Below are 19756 nucleotides of genomic sequence, written 5' to 3' on the forward strand. Positions count from 1 at the left end.
AAATAAATAAATATATAAATAAATAAATAACACATGAATGTATAAAATTGTAATATAGCCTTGCTAAACTTACGAATTATTAAAGACGGGAAAGTTTCACCGTTTGAAATACGATACCGAAATGTTTTACATGAAGCAGACATCATCGCGTCTTTCAAGACCAAAGGACATCGCATATGAGAAGTTATCTGTCAGTGATTCTGCCTTGTATTTTACCTAACATCTTCTTTGGTCTAGAGGTGTGCGCTAATACCTTCAAATCATATCTGTCAGATATTTCTGTCATTCAAAAACGAATTGTGCGTAGTTACATCAGACATTAAACCTCAAATTCTCGATTTTTACTAATAATTCAAGCTCTAGGCATTTTCGTTCATGGTGTAATACATGATGAACTTCCCATTCATTTTGAATCGTATTTTTCCTCAATGGATCCTCGTTTTAAAAGTAAAAATGTTCTCCATCCCAATAAATCCAAAACCAGTTTAGGACAAACGTTATCAAATTATTGGCCGCGTAACAGCGTTCCAAAGGATATTGAAAGTATGTCCTCAAGATATAGATTTAAACATAGACTCTTGAGAGTCTATGATTTAACAAAGACTTAACAGTTATTTGCTAGAGTTGTAATCTTGTTGAATTTTACCCTAACTTACACTGGTAGTTGGTATTTGATTATAGTTCACTATTATCGAGGAATGTACATGTTTCTGTTACTTATTATTTGTAATTTTTCCCCAAATATAGCAATATATGTCGTCTCGTAAAGCTTGCCTGTTTCGACAATTTGCTGTGAGTCCAGATTTTCCGATAACATAGAGTAGTCGTTATTTGGATGCAAACTGTACACTTTTGTAATGTTGAGTATAAGACTGAATTCGAGCGGTGCCCATGGCGACTACTTCAGTCTCTATGTTATTGCAATGCAATGATTTGGTAATATCATTGGCAGTTTTTCATTGCCACATATTGTTTTCAAGTGATCATACTTAAAATATCACTAACATTGTAAAAATTACAGGAATTGCTGCACAAAGTTCATGGACCATTGTTATGTATGGAATGCCAAGTGACAAGATCAGGGAGATCGCGCGTTACGGCAGGCCTTTACCCTAACCATTAAAAATCAAAGATATTGTATCGGAGAAATATACTGGTTGTATATTCGATGAGAATGATTGTGATTGTGAAAACACAGTAAAGGATACTTTGCTTCAGATGTGTGTATTTGACTGAGATGTAAAACTAGATGAAGATGAGCGAAGGGACAAGGGAAACTAGAATAAACTTAGAAGGGAACAGGCCTGTGAATAAAACAATTTTTGAATGCGATGTAGTGAAGCAATCGCCAGATTCACAGACTTATCAGTCTTGTAGCATTTGCGTTGTTGTGCGTTATTAATGAAATTACTAGTCTGGTACTCATTATGACTGTTCATAAAATGACGACATAGTACTTTGTGGAATATGAGGGCAACGAGTGCCTCCGAAAGTTTGTGCCCAACATTCTCCAAGCTTTTGATGACGGCAACGTCCCTAATGCAATCACGCTTACGAATATTAGTACGACATGTGCCGTACGTGTCATCGAAAACAAAAGAAGACAGAAAACCAAAAACAAAACAAAAACAAAACTGTGTGTTGAGTGCGACGCTAGCTGTTAAAGAAGTCGAAAACAGACATTCTGTTCTTAAAGAGTGGAAGAAAACACTTTTCTGCGAGGAATAGTTTGTCGTTGGCGAATGAATTCCTTTCTGCATACGCATGTTGGTGTCTAATCATGCTGCTTGAGTTTATGAGGGCACGGTCCCTATTCCGACTTGTTTGAATTCAGTTCAGGAGTTCAGTATAGCTGCCGTAAAGTCAAAGTTAGTCTTTACTTGGCAATACCAATATTTACCATGCATATTTCTCCGCCTCAGCGTAATATTGATTCTGCCTAGCCCTCATTCTACCAAGCTGCCAATGAAGCAGTCTGGGTCATTGTCAGTCAAATGACGGCCATATGGCCCTCTTCGTCATCAACGAGTTACCATTTATCTTGCTCAAAATTGCACATGCAGTCCCAGTGGACAGTTTATTCTACTTGTATAAACACCCCTCAATGAGTACATTACCACGAAATTGTTTTAGTTTGGAAGTAAAATCACAAAAATAATGCTAAAGATACAGATATTACAAGAGCTCCTGGCGACTGTAGGCCCACATTACGATTCGTGTGCGTGCTTCGAACTTGAATTCGAACGGCTAGCGAGTAGCGGGAGAGAGTCGAGGGCAATAGCAAATCGAACCACGTCATATCACTTTGGAATGTGACGTGGCGGAGTTTTTAGCCAATCAAGAGATCGGTACTATAGGTGAAGTGTAGGCCTGATAAAAAAAACCGATAATTACTGAGATATATCACGGAAGAGAAATGTATAATTGATTCGCTTCCCTTTTAATGAAACAAGAGATTCCGAAGAAGACTTTGATTCCAAGATATAAGAATTAGCGTAAAGTTTGATATTTCATTATTTTGAATTTTTTCTTCTGCCCAATGGTAGAGTTGGGCTGTTAAAGCTTACAGATGAAAATGGGTGAGAGCTCTGAGCTCTACATACACTCACATTGATATTGATGATTTGAATTCAATTTTCAACAATAATACCATTAAATGGACAATACGAATGTACGGTATTTTGCCCATAAAATGAAGTTGACATGATAGGCCTAAAGTATTTTCTGTGTATTTCAACCCCTAAGGGCTTATTGATAAAAATTAGCACACCAAACCCTTTTCAGAAACCCAACGACAATCTCGAAGCTCGACTATTGCAGCCAACTAGTCTGGTTCTCTGCCTCTTTTATTTTTATTTTATTTTATTGTATTCTTTTGGTTCCCTGCCTCCTTTGTTTTGTTTTGTTTTTGTTTTGAAAAAGATAAATTCATTTCAACATAGTCGCAAACAAAACAAATCTACATAACTGTGAATGCATTAAAATTACAATGCAATTTGTCTGAAAAAAGTCCCCAAATAATTAGCTGTTTAATTACAAAGATCATCATTATGAATGCAGGTTCCCTGCCTCCTTTCTACCGCTTCGTTAGCACAGCGCAGCCAGCGGTGGAAAGGGGGCAGGGAACCAGATAATGCAGCCTGTACCCTGTGTACGTTGTTGAGGTATACTACTAAAATAATGCATCGAAAGGTTGTTATCTCCATCCTTAAAGGCATGCAGGCGAATATGCTAGTCGATTTTTGCTAATCCCTCAGTGAATGCCGAAGTAGTCTCGCTCAAATGCACAAAGCGAACTTACATAATCACGACAGTTTTGCGACTCGTACTGCCGTGACATACCCTTTCACGCTTACATACCCAGCGACAATAACGTCAGGTCACTTAAGCAGCCTTTAGAACGAGCGTGGGCGTAACGCCAGGACGAGAGAGAAAAGCAGGAATCCGATCTTTGAGTTTATTCCTGGAGCTGTTATGTTGCAATTCAGTAGATTCTCGACAGTATCTGCGTCAGACTGCAGTCCTCAGTTTTAATACCGATGAACTTCACAATGTTACGCAGGCAGAAGAGAGCATGACCATATTCGGATACTCCCCGGCCCGATCTTTTGCAAGTTTGCGTCTACCTCTACATTGAAACAAACTGATGAGGGACTGTGAGATGCTAGATGTGAGGTAGGTAGCTGCAATAATTGGTACCCCACGGGCCGTGCGCTGGCTTTTTGCCATGTGTGTTGTGTTGGCTGAGTAGCGTCGGCGCTACACAGCAGCCAACACGACAGAATAAGCTGGCGCGCGGTCCGTGCAGCTATGATGAGGTAGGCATCTGTGACGCTATCGATGTGGCTGTACCTCATTTTTGCATGCTGTAGTTGACGATGCATTATTGCACCTAGCTGAAAACTTGTAGCTCTACGGTGAGGCTGTCGGTGATTTTTGCTTTTGCGACGTTGTTCTACTGGTGAGCGAGGTCGCAAAGCTCGTAGAGCTACAAGTTTGCAGCTATATTGCACCAATATTTGACGATGGCGTGTATTTCCTGGGCTTAAGCATCGTCTCGAGTGTTTGGAAGTAGGGGAGATGATAGCAAAACCAACGAAGTGGTCTTACCACCAAAGATAAATGAAGCCTAAGGTGCAGTTCTTAGCTCGAGTTTCGCCAGGGCTTGTGAGTTGGACGGCATTCGTAATAAATTGGTTTGATATCACATAGTTCAAACAATGTTAGGAATGTTAGAAGTCATCATAAAACCCTCAGCGCATAGATGACATTTGGTGTGTAGCGTTTTGATATTGGTTCTCAAAGATGAACGACGACTGGAAAAACGTACAGAACCATTTATGTTGTTGTAAACAAGTGCATGCAGTGATGACATCAATTAGTTCTGTTCAGATCAACTCCTCCAATGTCTAAAGCACAGAATAGAAAAAGTGCGCGGCCAATGTCGATGAAGCATAACTGACAGTGATTGAAAGTGCATTATGATGTTAGAATTTAAATTAATTTCTGGGATTTCAAATGATATACGTTTACGTTCAATTTTCAAAGCCAGTAGCCATTTTGGTGCATTATTGTCACCCAAATTCACCCAGCCAATGTAAAAACTGATTAAAACTGATAAAGCACAAGTTTTCCACTATCAACTGAATGTTAGTGTGGTACTGAATGAAGACTTTGGCAAAGGTTGTGAAGAAAGCAGGCAATAATTTTGGTTTGTTGTTGACATCCGTCACTAAGGCCAAAGTAAGAAAATTCTTTGTTTTGCGTCCACTCTAAATGGGAAAAGGTACGCGTCTAAGCGGCTGAAAAACACACACAAGAAAATTAACACAATGTAATTTTATTGCAGCAAATAAAAAATTGTAACAAAATTTTAGTTCAGAAAAGCTAAACGGCCATGTCCTAAAATTTCCTATTCAAATACACTGTGTGTGTTTTTTATGAAAACCTTAAAAACCAAAGCGGGCTGGTACGCAAAACAAAGAATTTAATTACTTTGGCCTAACATATATATGAAGTGTGGTTTTTGAGAAGATCTTTTGTAGGGGGAGGGGAGGTTGGCAAGCAGCGGTATAAAAAAGCACAAAATGTCTGTCGTTGGGCACCAGACTGAAGGCAGGTGACAAATCATGATCTTGTCCTTGCTAGTGTGTTTTACTCATTGTACTCACTAAACAAAAACTTCGGTATCTCAATCTATGCATAGAAATAGTCTTTAGAACATCACAGTAAGAGATTGCCACTCCGAATGCCTCCAGTTTCTGATTGCCATAACTAAATTTGCTTTGAAAGGAATTTTGATGCTAGTGGTATGTACCGTACTTACAGTTTTGTTAGACGTATACCATTTAGGACATAAGTTTGTGTCCTAAACCCCAGCGTCGCTGACGTTGATTGGTAGGTCGTATGTCCCTATGTCCCATCTGCGTTCATTCATTGGCTGCCTTTATGTCCCCAAGTCTCATTAATATTTACTGTTCCGAATCCAGTTCATTCATTGGCCGCCTTATGTTCTTGTCCCTGCCTCACTTTCGAGTGTTTCTTGTCTCGTTCTGCCATGTGCTTATTACTGTAACGCATCTGCGAGCCTAGCCAATCGTTACCAGACAGCTGTAGCGTAGGCGCAAGGTTTGTGAAGACAAATTTGTCTTTGCACCTGCGCTGCACTAATAATCTCATTGTCAGGAAGCTCCGGCATCAAAGTTGTCTGCATTTCCCTGACACGTGGACATGTGACACGTGGAAATATTGGTCTTATTAGCTGTAAATATTTCTGTCAAAAATATACTGCTTCTTACCAAATGAAAAATATACAACTTTGGAGTTACAGTCTTCAGCTACAGGTTCATTTGTACAACAAAATGCTTGCCATCAGATTGTGTATTAACGCCCGATTATCAACAATAACAATGGTCATTACACATGTACTGGGTGTGTTGACAAGCAGAGTAATGGACACTTTAAATTAACATAGCAAAGGTATTAGGATGAGAAACTATAGTAGATTTACAGAAATAAAATACTGAAAAAATAGCCAAAAGTTACAGCTCATGTCCCTTGAATTCCGAATTGATAATAAAGGACTGCATCATTGATTCCAGATGATCCATGTACATGTATAACGTAGTCAGCATCTTTAATTAGACTAGCTCATTAGTTTTTTTCGGACATTCAGGTCTGTTGATGATTATTTTCGCAATCGTCTTCAGATCCAATGTTGGTGTACATATATCATCGAAATGAGCAAGGTAAATCTGCTTGTGATCCGTTCGATGCGAAACAAAGATTACAAGACATTAGCTGTGGAGGGCAATTCATGCGCCTGTTGTGCACCTGTTTGAAGTTACTTTAACAAAATTCCGGGCAATCAGAAACAACCCTGCTAGATGCCGCGGGTTTCCCGAATAAACTTGAGACTTTGAAAAAGAACACGATACCTTCAACGGAGGAATTCTTTTTAATATCTGGCGAATGTTGCTGCCCCTGTTATATTATGTTGATACTTCTGTCTTTTAACCACGTTGGTTTATGCCTATTATAGTTGAAGTATGCACATTCCTAGCCCAACGACATATCAGATTGTATCGTGTCTTGCGTTGACTTCTGACGCAAATATACAAGCGAAGGTCTTTGAAATAAATCATGACACATTTTCCGTGTATTTTGTACTATTGAAGTAAGCGACTACGCCGACATTGTGTGTGTGTGTGTGTGTGTGCGTGTGCGTGTGTGTGTGCGCGCGCGCACACGCACACATAGAAATTGGTATTATAGAGGTCATGCAGTAATACGATTTTCTTTTTTTCGTTATGTTGACTATGCTTTTGGTAGAGGAGCTGCGGTAAACACGGAGACAAACAAAGACGGGGTGGATTATATGACCATTTAGTCATCGTAAAGAGGTGTCATGGCGATACGTTGTGTTTGAATCCATCATAATTGGCGGCTTCACAAAGGTTACTGTCAGTCATTGTTCGAAAGTGATGAATGAAACACCTGGAGTCTGGGACTGCTTTGCTAAGCGCGCAGATACATTTGTACATTACAGTGATGAGCACATGGCAGAACGAGACAAGTAACACTCGAAAGTGAGGCAGGGACAAGAACATAAGGCGGCCAATGAATGAACTGGATTCGGAACAGTAAATATTAATGAGACTTGAGGACATATAGGCAGCCAATGAATGAACGCAGATGGGACATAGGGACATAAGACCTACCAATCAACGCGAGCGACACAGGGGTTTAGGACACAAACTTATGTCCTAAATGGTATACGTCTATTGGAATGTTAAATGTGCCTCAGGCTCATTTAACTGAAGTTTGTGTTTTATGTCTTGGGGTCGTACATGTTCCTTAGCTGTGGCAAAGCACTCTCTGAGCTGGATGCTAAATTACTCAGAAAAGACACAGTAACAAATCTTGAGTCTGGTATGGCAGATGTTTTTTGTTCAGTATAGATATGCATGCTAGAAAAAATATTGTTATAATTTTGTATTGGTACATATAATTGATTTATGTAAATATATGTGTACCGGTATGTGCATACCTGACAGTGTAATATGTACCCATGTTCCTCTGTATTTCGTGTCCAATATATGTTATGTATTTATTTTGCACAGGTTCATTTAATCAATATGTAAGACTTCAAGAAGAAGACAAATGACATCAGTTGTGAATGCTAGCAAAAGGTATACAGTCACCTGTAATCTAAATATGCCCATAAATCAACATGTCTTTCAGACATTGAAGTTTAAGAAATGAACTTGTGCCAGTTTGGCTGGAAAAAAATTATCAGGAAATAACATTTCTACTGGTGCATTCTGTGGATGTTGTTTTAATAAAACACAAACATAAATTTCAAACATTTATCACAGCATACAAAGTTAACAAAATCATGAAGCATGCATTAGATGTTGCTTGCAACAAATATTGTTGTTTTTCTTTCTTGCCAGGGAAGATGTGTCTCAAAGATCACTTAAAAATTACCCAAGGAGGTGAATCTGTTGGAAAGAGGTATGTCAAGGGAGAAATCTGTAACATTTTTATTGTTCTAAATATCATGATGCCCTTTCTGAAACACAGTTAGGGCTCTTTGTGCCAACCTGAGACTTACAGAGATTTTGAGTCACTTGACATTATACATAAAATGAAGACATCTTGTTGATGATGTACCACATCTCCTCATAGGGCATACAGCTGACCACAGTTACAAGGTTCATGCACTCAACAACAGTTCTACAGCATATTGTATATTGCAGAAAATATGCACTCTTTTATTCTGAAAGTTACTGCCAACAATGAATAGTTATACTCATGACAGTTTGAATATAACTTCAAACTGAACCCAGCTTAATTACTGCTGCATAGTTAAAGAGACAGTAGCTGGGCATAACTTTTGAATTTTTTCAATGTATGTGTTCTGTGTGTCTGTACATTGTTTTCAGGTATTCTTGATTTTATGTCATGTGTAATTCAATGCAGCTATCAATTTTACCATTTTAATTTTTGTGTGTCCAGATTTGAGCTAAATTGACATGCAGGAACTGATTTCTTTCAATACTGGCTCAAGGACTGGGCACTGTGACTCAATCATCAATTTGGTTTGCCAGCAGTCAACATGGCCTCCGAGATGCTGTTTTGTTTCAAAGTTTTATGTCCATATCCACTTGTCAGACAAGTGTGCATCACTTTCTTACAAATATAGTAGTATGATTTGTGACTTATGACTATAACTCCAGATCAGTTATCAGCATCTATGATGACTTGTTGTTGACACAGGTATTTACATCAACTGCGATATTACTCACAGTGTTACTTGGCACACTGATAATCAACTATCAGATTGCATTGTCAGCTGGTAATAAACTTGACTCCTGACTCTCAGGGGGAGCCATGGCTGTGATCATTGATAGCCATGATGTGGATAGATCAAATGAGAAATTTTATATTTACAGACAATAAATATCATACAATTGATGATCGGAAATAAGTCTTATTCATTATTTGTATGTAAATTTCTGCCTTCGATGTGAAATAAGAAAATTCCTGGCTTCTGATTGGAGACCATGATGATATCACCTATGTTGTTTTGCTAAACTGATTTCAACATTTGTTGTCACTCAGAAATCTGATAGCTGATTACTTTGGTACTTATCAACATGCATAGCTGTTTCCCAAAATATATTGGATGTTTGGTTTGTGAAGCAATATTGTGTTTGCCATAAGTCTGGACTTATGAAAGTTATAATGAAAGTAATACATGTACACAGGCTGAAATCTTTACCGTATCCTTGGTAATAAGTTTTTAAATGATTTATTATCTTCTCTGTATCTTTGTTGCAGCAAAAGAAAAGCGAGTACCCAGTCAGACAGGAAAGGATGAAGTTGCCACCAACTCCATTTATACTGCAGTCAAGTGACATGAAGATTGCAGATGAGAGAGTATGCAGTGTTCAAGTACCCATTAATTTCAGTTATACCATAAACCAAGGACTTTATTTGAACATGCCATTGGTATGAAGAGTGTAGAAGGGAAAAAGTTTAAAGGTTAGAACTTTTGTATGAAGTACGTAGAGCATCACTGCATCTCCATCCACAAAGTTTAGACTAAATTACAGAGAAAGGTACAAATCATAAGAATAGTGCTTGGGCTCAGAGCCCTGAACTTCCCCTATAAAATCCAGATCATCCTAAATCTATGCAAGTGTGAAAAAGCCATGCTACTGATCGGGCGTGCTGTCTTTGGTCACAGAATCCCATAATTTTGCCATGTTTCGAACTTTCAGTGTCATCGAATCTTGCATATGATGTCTGTGAATATATAGCGACTACACAAGTCAAAAATAAACTGAAAAAAATGTTCCGTTTTATGTCGGAGAACGCATGTTTCAAAATGTGTTCCCTGCACAACCATTTGACCCCTCTTTGCATATGTCTGGAAAGTGCCCATCATGATTATGCAAATTAATCATACGGTCAAAGCAGAGCTATGAGAATTCAAAAACTCCTGCCCAGTGTATGCAAATAGCTGTGTCATTGGTAATCTCCCTATTGTGCGCCAATGGTCCTGTAATTACCCGTTTAAAGCAAAGTTGAATTACAAACCTTAGACAGAATTTGGTTTGTTTTCTACCATGACTTTAGACAATTCTGATAAAGATAATTATTGCATTGTTTATTGTATTGACACACTGAGCATAAGTACTGTGTAATGTTAAGTTATTGTTTTTACCTTGACAGGTTTTCACCAATGGCATCATACTGTATGCACTGAGGACAAGCAGTGTACCAGCTTTGTAAAGCTCTTCACTTTCTTGCAACATTGGTCCACAAAGTAGAGGAAATAAAGGCCATCAGTAGATGTGTTGACAAGGTGTTAGCAATGATGGAAAAGCAATTTCCAGTGTCATTGAAGGCAAGTAACTTATCATATTACAAATGAATTAATTATGAGTAAATAATCATTATGATTCGTTCTATACATAATGTCTCCTGAGACTTTGCCTATGATAATGGAATAATAACATCCTCAAGTGGTTGTATGTGAACCAGGTTTTAGTTTGTTTTCTGCAGACTGTGATTTGGTAGGACAACAGTGTAAATACAGTTCACAGAGAAATGTGTAATAATGTCATGAATTAAAAGTTGTGTTTGAAGTTTTTTTGAAAAAACTACCAGTACCATATCTGCACATGGCATGTGACAGATCAGCAAATACACAAACCCCAGTTAATGGCCTTATAGTTTTGTTGTGAACAAGCTGGTATTTTGTTTTGCTCTTAGTAGCATAACAGACAAGCAGGTTGTTGGCTTTAACAATTACATTGAACTTGTTGGTTAGTTGAAATGGTTGGTGGGTTAGTGATCTTTTTTGCCAGTAGACCTCTCAAAATATGTGCTTACCCCTGCACAAGAAACCTTACTATTTGTCACCATCTCTGTGCATTTCAGACTCAGACTGATCCAGACTGGTTTCAAATAGCTGAATCTGTATAATTAAACTGTTACGGCATTAAAAGTATTCTGTTCAGTCAAAACAACAATGATAATTGTTTTTATATTTTCCAACAGACATTAATGTGGAACCTACCTGATCAATTTCAAGATTATGGCCTACTAGGAACTCACTTCATGTTCTCAATAGAAAATTGAGTTTTCTTACAAGAAGGATGATGAATTACAGACATCCTGAAGTGACAGCGCTGAATTAGTGGAGGGTCAGTATAAACCTAATGAATTTGAAAGACCAAAACGACTCACTCTGGTACATTATTAGTCAAGTATACTCACACTGAACTGCCACATTTAACCAAATTGACATTATGTTATGAGACATGAGACCACTCTTTGTAAAAAAGTAATGGTAATTCCTCTCAAAAGCTAAGGGTTTAGGAAGCAAACTATGGGGTTAACACAACCCCCAAATACCAATTCATGTGTAACTTAGGGCAGTATAAACCAGCAATGAATGACTCTTTGACTATACATTTAGCTGAGAATGCTGGCAATCTACGGTATAATATCTGCTTTTTGTGCGCTTCTATTCGTGAATAAATATATTGTCATCTTCTGGTGGATCTTTTAATTGTTGATACATAGTTTCCTTGATTTTCAGCTTGACATAGACTTTCCGATACTAACTTTTATTGTACCTTTCCTTTACACTGTTTAGATAAGTAACCTGTCATGTTTGATTGACCTAAGTTGTGCAGAGTTACAGCAGATCAAGACAGCTCTCAAATATTTGAAGGTAAAAGCTTAAATAAACTTGAATTGTGTTGTATGAACATTGCAGAAACAGTTTGAGGACCTGTAGTACTACTATGTGCTGGGATGAAATCTTAATTTGAGTTTATCTGCTATATCCAACTTTGGCATGTGACACAAATTTTGTACGTATATCTGAGTTGCAGCTGTTATGATAAACCAGCTAGCTTGTCAAGTTGTAAATATATATGACAGTTAGCAATATAAATGTTTTTCTTAAAGTACAGTGTATGTATTCAATGCATTACAGAAGCTTTGAGTCTCATGAGTTTGAGAAATAGAATAATGAAATACTTATATATAATTCCCAGCATTCCGAATGAGTGTGGCTGCGTTATGGACAAGTGATTCCCTATGTAGCTGCTGTATCCATCTTAGCCGTAGTCAAGGGGGATTAACAGTCCATAATGCAGCCTCAAGAGTAAGGAATATGATGATTATATATTAATAACATGCATAAACCCAGTTTTTCAGTGAACAAACATTTCAAGTGTGGTATTTCACATAAATGCTGGGAAAGAACTATTGGGACTAGTTGAATAGAATCTATGCACTGGTGTTATGCAGTCATGCACAGCCATGTTTGAGGTTGACTTTGAGCACAACAAAACTGCTCTTACGGATAATATCATCTCTCATTTGGGATTTTCTGAATGAATCAAGCAGAGTGTCTCAAAGCTTTGATGACCGATGTTCAACAGCAAATTAAAATTCAGGTAACATGATGCACAACATGCACGAACAGAGCTGAAACTTGAACTTTCAAATGTACTGAAAATTCTGCTATCATGAAAAAAGCTTTTCTTCTGGTCCATCAAGTCCATAGAATAAGTAACATATACATATGTAGCTGCTGTCAGAAATGATGAACACCCATTGCTTCCTCGCCTTGACTCATTGATGGCTACTAAATGCTCCGGCAGTGTTGTTGATTGTGTTGATGAACTTGCCACCTGTCAATGTTGCTTCAATAAACATCCCTGCTGCTGAAGTGATCATAGTACTCTGTGAGTCATTGTTTACACTTATGTTGTTTATGAATTTTGCAAAAGCTCTTTTGATAATCAGATAGACAACATAAAATGCTAGCAATGGAGCAACATCATGTAAATATCAGTGGTGAAGAAATTGGAAGATGAATCGCCAACGCCAAAAAACCCACAATTTTATCAAAATTCTCGGATCAATCATATTATGTAGTAGCACCCCATATCAGAACTCATTATGTTCCTACTTTTGTATTTTTAGAATTTGCAAATGAGCTCTGAAAAGCTGATTTTTGTTTACAGTGAAAGTAATCTGGGACACATCCACACCATGTGGAATTACGGATTCATTGTAGTCATATGTCAATAGTGTGATGTCATACTATAGGGATAACTGGGTCTATGTCAATAGTGTGATGTCATACTATAGGGATAACTGGGTCTATGTCAATATTGTGATGTCATACTATAGGGATAACTGGGTCTATGTCAATAGTGTGATGTCATACTATAGGGATAACTGGGTCTATGTCAATACTGTGATGTCATACTATAGGGATAACTGGGTCTATGGCAATACTGTGATGTCATACTATAGGATTAACTGGGTCTATGTCAATAGTGTGATGTCATACTATAGGAATAACTGGGTCTAGTCAATAGTGTGATGTCATACTATAAGGATAACTGGGTCTATGTCAATAGTGTGATGTCATACTATAGGGATAACTGGGTCTATGTCAATAGTGTGATGTCATACTATAGGGATAACTGGGTCTATGTCAATACTGTGATGTCATACTATAGGATTAACTGGGTCTATGTCAATAGTGTGATGTCATACTATAGGAATAACTGGGTCTATGTCAATAGTGTGATGTCATACTATAGGGATAACTGGGTCTATGTCAATACTGTGATGTCATACTATAGGGATAACTTGGTCTATGTCAATAGTGTGATGTCATACTATAGGGATAACTGGGTCTATGTCAATACTGTGATGTCATACTGTAGGGATAATTGGGTCTATGTCAATAGTGTGATGTCATACTATAGGGATTACTGGGTCTATGTCAATAGTGTGATGTCATACTATAGGGATAACTGGGTCTATGTCAATAGTGTGATGTCATACTATAGGGATAAACTGGGTCTATGTCAATACTGTGATGTCATACTATAGGATTAACTGGGTCTATGTCAATAGTGTGATGTCATACTATAGGAATAACTGGGTCTATGTCAATACTGTGATGTCATACTATAGGGATAACTGGGTCTATGTCAATACTGTGATGTCATACTATAGGGATAACTGGGTCTATGTCAATACTGTGATGTCATACTATAGGGATAACTGGATCTATGTCAATACTGTGATGTCATACTATAGGGATAACTGGGTCTATGTCAATACTGTGATGTCATACTATAGGGATAACTGGGTCTATGTCAATACTGTGATGTCATACTATAGGGATAACTGGGTCTATGTCAATACTGTGATGTCATACTATAGGGATAACTGGGTCTATGTCAATATTGTGATGTCATACATGGATAACTGGGTCATGTCAATAGTGTGATGTCATACTATAGAGATAACTGGGTCTATGTCAATAGTGTGATGTCATACTATAGGGATAACTGAGTCTATGTCAATACTGTGATGTCATACTATAGGGATAACTGGGTCTTTGTCAATACTGTGATGTCATACTATAGGAATAACTGGATCTATGTAATGTGACAATATGGATTCAGTGTAGTCATATGCCAATAGTGTGATGTCATACTATAGGGATAACTGGGTGTATGTAATGTGGTATTATATATTTTATTGAAAACATGCATGAGACTGCACTGTTGCCAACCTGGTATATACATGTACATGTTACATATTCTCAAGCAGCCTTTTAATGAAAAAGCAACCATCTTACCAAATAATGTGATACAAAGTGTGTGACATCAAATACAGTTATAGTGACTTACTCGAAGTGCATGTAAAAGCAATAGAAATGTACAAATGTAGAAATATCAGCATTTGCAATGTACCAGATGAGAAATTATGTTAGCATGTTAGTTTTCACTTACTTTTCAAAATAAAGCTCCAGCCAATTGATCCAAGAACAAAAGTATTGTACTTTCAATAAAAGTAATTTTTACCAAACTGATAGCAAATGCACTTCACATCACTGACAATAATCTCCATTTGAATTGTTTTAGGCCGGCAGACCAATACCTGTTCCCATGTAAGCAGGATAGATTTGTGTTTCCTTCAAGACCACATACAAACACAGGAAGTGATGACATCACCTGCCACGTACACAAAGTATGGCAGAACAAAGTGGCGTCAAGTCAATGGGAGTACCGAGTGAAGATGTAGAGGGAAGCTACTCTATGGTTTCATCCGTTGTTGCAGTCAGGAGGGATAGAAATGTGTTCATAGGGAGGACTCACTTCTTTCTTGCTTATGAACATAAATCTGTTACTGAGTTGGCATACCGGTACGTTTACCAAATAAAGTATAAAAATCTGAGGTCACTGTGCAAAATGGTGAAGCCACTGTTGCATTACAGCGAAATCCAACCCTATGAATCCATTTTGCCATCCTTACGAAGTGTCACCTCTATTAGTTCATGCTTGGGAGGGAGGAAACATGGATTTTAAATTACAACAACTGATGTAATGCCCCAGTAATGCTGACTTTTAGCCATTTTCAGCTTTGAAATTACAGGTTCTTCCCATACATTCATTGTGAAATGTTGTACAGTGAAGATGTAAACCAGATTTGGTCAATTTTTTTCTCTCAAAAACCATTTGTCTGATAGCTTAGATGTATTGTATACAGTCTCCTAGGGATGATCTCTTTGTGATAAATTGAAAGTATGATAAAAAATCAGCAAATTTTGTATTTTTGAGGTAATTTTTGCCATTGTCAGTCAAAATGTTTGTTTCTCAAAAACTACTTGTCTGATAGATTTGGTATTTGGTTTACATGTTACTTGAGATGATCTTAAAGTGATATAAAAATGATGATGAAATCTTCAATCTTATATTTTTGAGGCTATTATTGCCAATTTTGGTCAAGCCATCCTGACGTGAGCTATCAAAAATTTCCACCACAGACTGTGGACTGTCTGCATCATAATCTTGTTATTTATTCCGCCCTGTTGTAGTTTACTCTATGTAAGTTGAATTTCAGAGACAAACTGTCTATTTTTTATTTTTTTTCGACATTGGGCCAATAACAAGTTGAGTTGGAATGAACAAGTGTGTATTTGTCATTTTTTTGTGTGTATGTAATATTTGGGCAAAACACTTGCACCGATGTCTGTAGATCACTTACCAGTCCTAGCAGCAAGATTATGTGATGATACTTGGAATATTCTATTTTCTAAATTTCTTTGTTATTTCCTAAATTTTGATTAAAAGTTGTCTTCTCAGAAACTCTTTCTTTGATTGATATCTCTGAAGTTTCAGTTGAGTCTATGGATCTTCTCCTAAATGGTTGGACATAGGCATTGAAGAGTTTCTTGAAGACTAACATTGAAAAGTAAATATGGGTATGCTAGAGTATATTTCTTACAAACATTTATTCCTTTGTCGAAAACAATGGCAATTAAATAAAAGTCTGAATAATATTGCATCAACTGTAATGATATGTGTCTTAAATGTCTTATACATTATATGTGTTCTCTAAGCTTCTTCATGACAACTGTTTTCCAATATTCAAATGAGTGGTGTCTTCTGCATCACGTCATGGACTTTTCAATTTCATTTCACAGCTAAATCATGAAATATAATATTGAAGACAACATACGCTTATTTATTCATTGCTGTAGGCTGTTTTGTAATCACTTCTTTTTCTGTTTGTCGTCGTTATGAAAGTTAACAAGCACAATGATAGAATGATTTCCAAAAGTCAGGGAAACAGGTTATTTATCAAAAGTCACACAAGACAATAAAGAGGGTAATTACAACATGACATGAATGATCACCTTGCAAATAAATTCAATTTTGAGAAAGAGGATTAATTCTTTGCAGATTGATAGCAAGCTTTAAGGAACTATATTTGTCTGAGGAGGGACCGTGACACTATCGATGCCAGTTGCATTAATTTTACCCGTTGAGGGCGTCCTAAACATCAAGTCCTCAAAACCCATCACAAAAACCCTGACAGAGAATGAAGGGGTGAACTTCGCGACACGGCTTCACAACGATTTTGATATAATTTGCAGCAATTTTTATTAATTTGAAGACATTAATGATGGGAGCATTATTTTGGACCAACTCTGCCCCTTACCCAAATCGGTGCGCTCTCCGTCTCCATTTGTCGACATGTTCACTATATTAATAATACAGCTTTGAGCTATAAAATAGACATTCTTTCATGATCATTGAACAGGTTTTGCTTATTTGAAGTAATTCAAGCCATTGAACTAGTATATGCACACTTCAAAGCGTATCGATAGATGATGGTCACCAATGGTTCTACTCCGGAATAAAAAGGACGCGATGCGTACGCCGTTCTACATACTCAGTACGCCCAAATAATCACGTGATGCCGGTACAAACAAACCCACATGTGTACTGATTGTGGATGGAAATACACGTACGTCTGTGCGCGTTTACGCACATGGCTTTGTTTGTACCGTGGTCGATTCGAATTCCGGGTTTGGCCTATTGCATAGCACAGCGAGTGAGGTAGAGTTGTTGATAACTTCGAACTCGTCTGTGCGGGCTGTTTTGCGCACAGGTACTTGTAGCGTTGCTTGGGTAATTGATTGAAGGCCCGGGATCGACGCGAAAGTGCGAGGACGAAGGCCTTCCATCGACTATCCAAGCGATGTTGCAAGCACTTGTGGGTATGCGTAGTACGTGGTACCGCTATTGACGGTAGATGGGCTCCGAGACTAGTGTACTGCCGACATGGCCTGATGATATTAGCTCTCTCAGGAAATAAGCGTCTATGCGTGGTCTCAAAATGGTGTAGCATGGGATGCTGTTTGTCAATCATAGAGGTCGAACAGCCTTGAACCCTATTTGGAGCCTCGGAGGAAAAGCCCAGCCTTACTAAAAAATCACAAAAACAGTTAAGTTTGATCCCTCTCTTTTCAGAATTTGTTAAGTTTGACAGGTCATTATGTACATTTTCAGATTTCAACTGGCATCAGACCGCAGAGCAGGTAAACTCGTAAAGACAAAGTAAAAATAACAGCTAGCACTGTTATTAATTGATATTAAAATCTCATGCGCTTTGATAATGGCCTGCATGGACGTATAATTAACGGGGAATTGGGGTGGGCTGGGGTGGGGGATGGGGGCTAGTGCACTTTGCGGTTTGGTCACTAGTTTTCATGCGAGCATTTGGGGAAGGGCCACTGTCTTACGTGCAACGATTCCAGGATGAAATAAATCCCGAAATGTCCAAAATATGCCTTTAACGTATACAACAAATCAAGGCTTGTTCATTCTTTGTGTTGACAAGATATCATCAAGATTGTCCTATTTATAAATGACTGTCATTCACCATACTTATCAAAATAAACTGTGTTGGAGCATGGTCCTCATAGTCTAGTCGGACCGTTTCAATGAATCTTTTTGTGCCTGCTATGAGAGTATCTTTCTCATTTTTATAACATTGATCAATTGAACCAAAGTGATTTTAGCATGTAAACAATTTCAGTCACTATAGGCCTATACAATTCATCCATTTCTACAGACATCTATAACAGAATATCACATGTATTGCCGACCGTTCATCAGCAATCATATATGAGTTCAAACAGAACAATAGAATACTAGCGTTTCCTATCTTCTTCCATTGTCAAACACACGACGAAATCTCTTCCACAGTCATTTTCCATTGGTATCACAGAGACAACAATTTACAGCAAGCAAAATGGTAATATTTTATTATTTTCCGCCATTTTTTGAGGCCGATCGAAGTTTCTGTGGCACAATTGTTGGTCACTTGTTTTGGTCCACAGAAGTTCATTCAAACTGTCATCAAATGATGCCATTTTAATAGCTAACACGATAATACCCATGCGACATATTGTTCTTGCTCCAGAATTCATCTACCGAAAGTAAGAAAAAAGCATGTGTGAGCGTCTCTGGCAACACTGGGACAATGGTGGAATGCATGTGTGAGCGTCTCTGCAACACTGTGACAATGGCAGAATTCTCCCGGAGACAATGTTCGAGCCCAAAAAACCATTTTCACAACTTTTCCGATCTATACCACTTGTTGGCGTTCCTTTTATTTACTGTATTGTTGTAACAAAAACTTCCACTTTCTTAATTTTGCGAAACCTGGAAATTGTATTTTTTCACATTCAAGTAAAAGAGATGGCGGCCATTTCAATTTTCAAAAGTCGGTAAATGTTAGGTAATTCATTTCTCTTAGCTGGTACCCGAATTTGCAAGGGTGACTCCTGAATTTTATTTGCAAATTAGTAAGAGAATGATTGAAAGTTTCATTGATGAAAGTTTGAGCAAACGTACAGGTCTTTCACTTTCGACGTACATACAACATTTGTGTAGTTTGCGCCTCGAAATTGAAAGACAAACTTTAAATCATAACACGGGGGAAACCGCAATATTTGGTTCTAGAAAAGCAATTATCAAACATTTACCAACTCATGAAATTTTTCATTTTCGAAAAATTAAGACACTGAAATTGTTTCTTACTGCAACGCTTCAAAATGAAGATTAGCACTCACAAGGTATTGTAAAGGTTTGAGATCGAAATATCTGTCACCGAGTCGAGGCGCATATAACCTTAATTATTGATAACACTGGGGCCGGGAGATAACAATATCGAGAACTGTATATTACAATAATAATTAGTAAAACACTGCAAGACTGGCTGAAATTTCTGTGAGATGACCAAAGTTTACTCAGTAAGCTTATAATTAAGATAGTTGTGTTTAGGCCCTACAAAAAGTTTTGTTTTAAAAAGGTGTATGACGAAATTGGAGTGTAGAACACTA

At 37.6% G+C, this 19756-nt stretch overlaps 2 long non-coding RNA genes across 3 annotated transcripts; both read left to right on the plus strand.

Moving 5' to 3' along the window:
* The first annotated feature begins 3383 nt into the window (after window positions 1-3383).
* Window positions 3384-10447, plus strand: LOC139126274 (uncharacterized). 2 transcript variants are annotated; one of them, XR_011550510.1, is made up of 5 exons: window positions 3384-3675; window positions 7623-7691; window positions 7956-8016; window positions 9346-9549; window positions 10243-10447. It is a non-coding gene; the product is annotated as an uncharacterized lncRNA (long non-coding RNA). The 2 variants fall into 2 exon arrangements; XR_011550511.1 differs by having other exon boundaries at window positions 7961-8016.
* A 630-nt stretch (window positions 10448-11077) lies between these two features.
* LOC139126275 (uncharacterized) lies at window positions 11078-16407 on the plus strand. The gene is made up of 2 exons (XR_011550512.1): window positions 11078-11752; window positions 14985-16407. It is a non-coding gene; the product is annotated as an uncharacterized lncRNA (long non-coding RNA).
* Window positions 16408-19756: the final 3349 nt, after the last annotated feature.

The sequence above is a fragment of the Ptychodera flava genome, assembly GCF_041260155.1.
Source record: "Ptychodera flava strain L36383 chromosome 3 unlocalized genomic scaffold, AS_Pfla_20210202 Scaffold_27__1_contigs__length_13241970_pilon, whole genome shotgun sequence".
In the NCBI taxonomy this organism is placed as follows: Eukaryota; Metazoa; Hemichordata; class Enteropneusta; family Ptychoderidae; genus Ptychodera; species Ptychodera flava.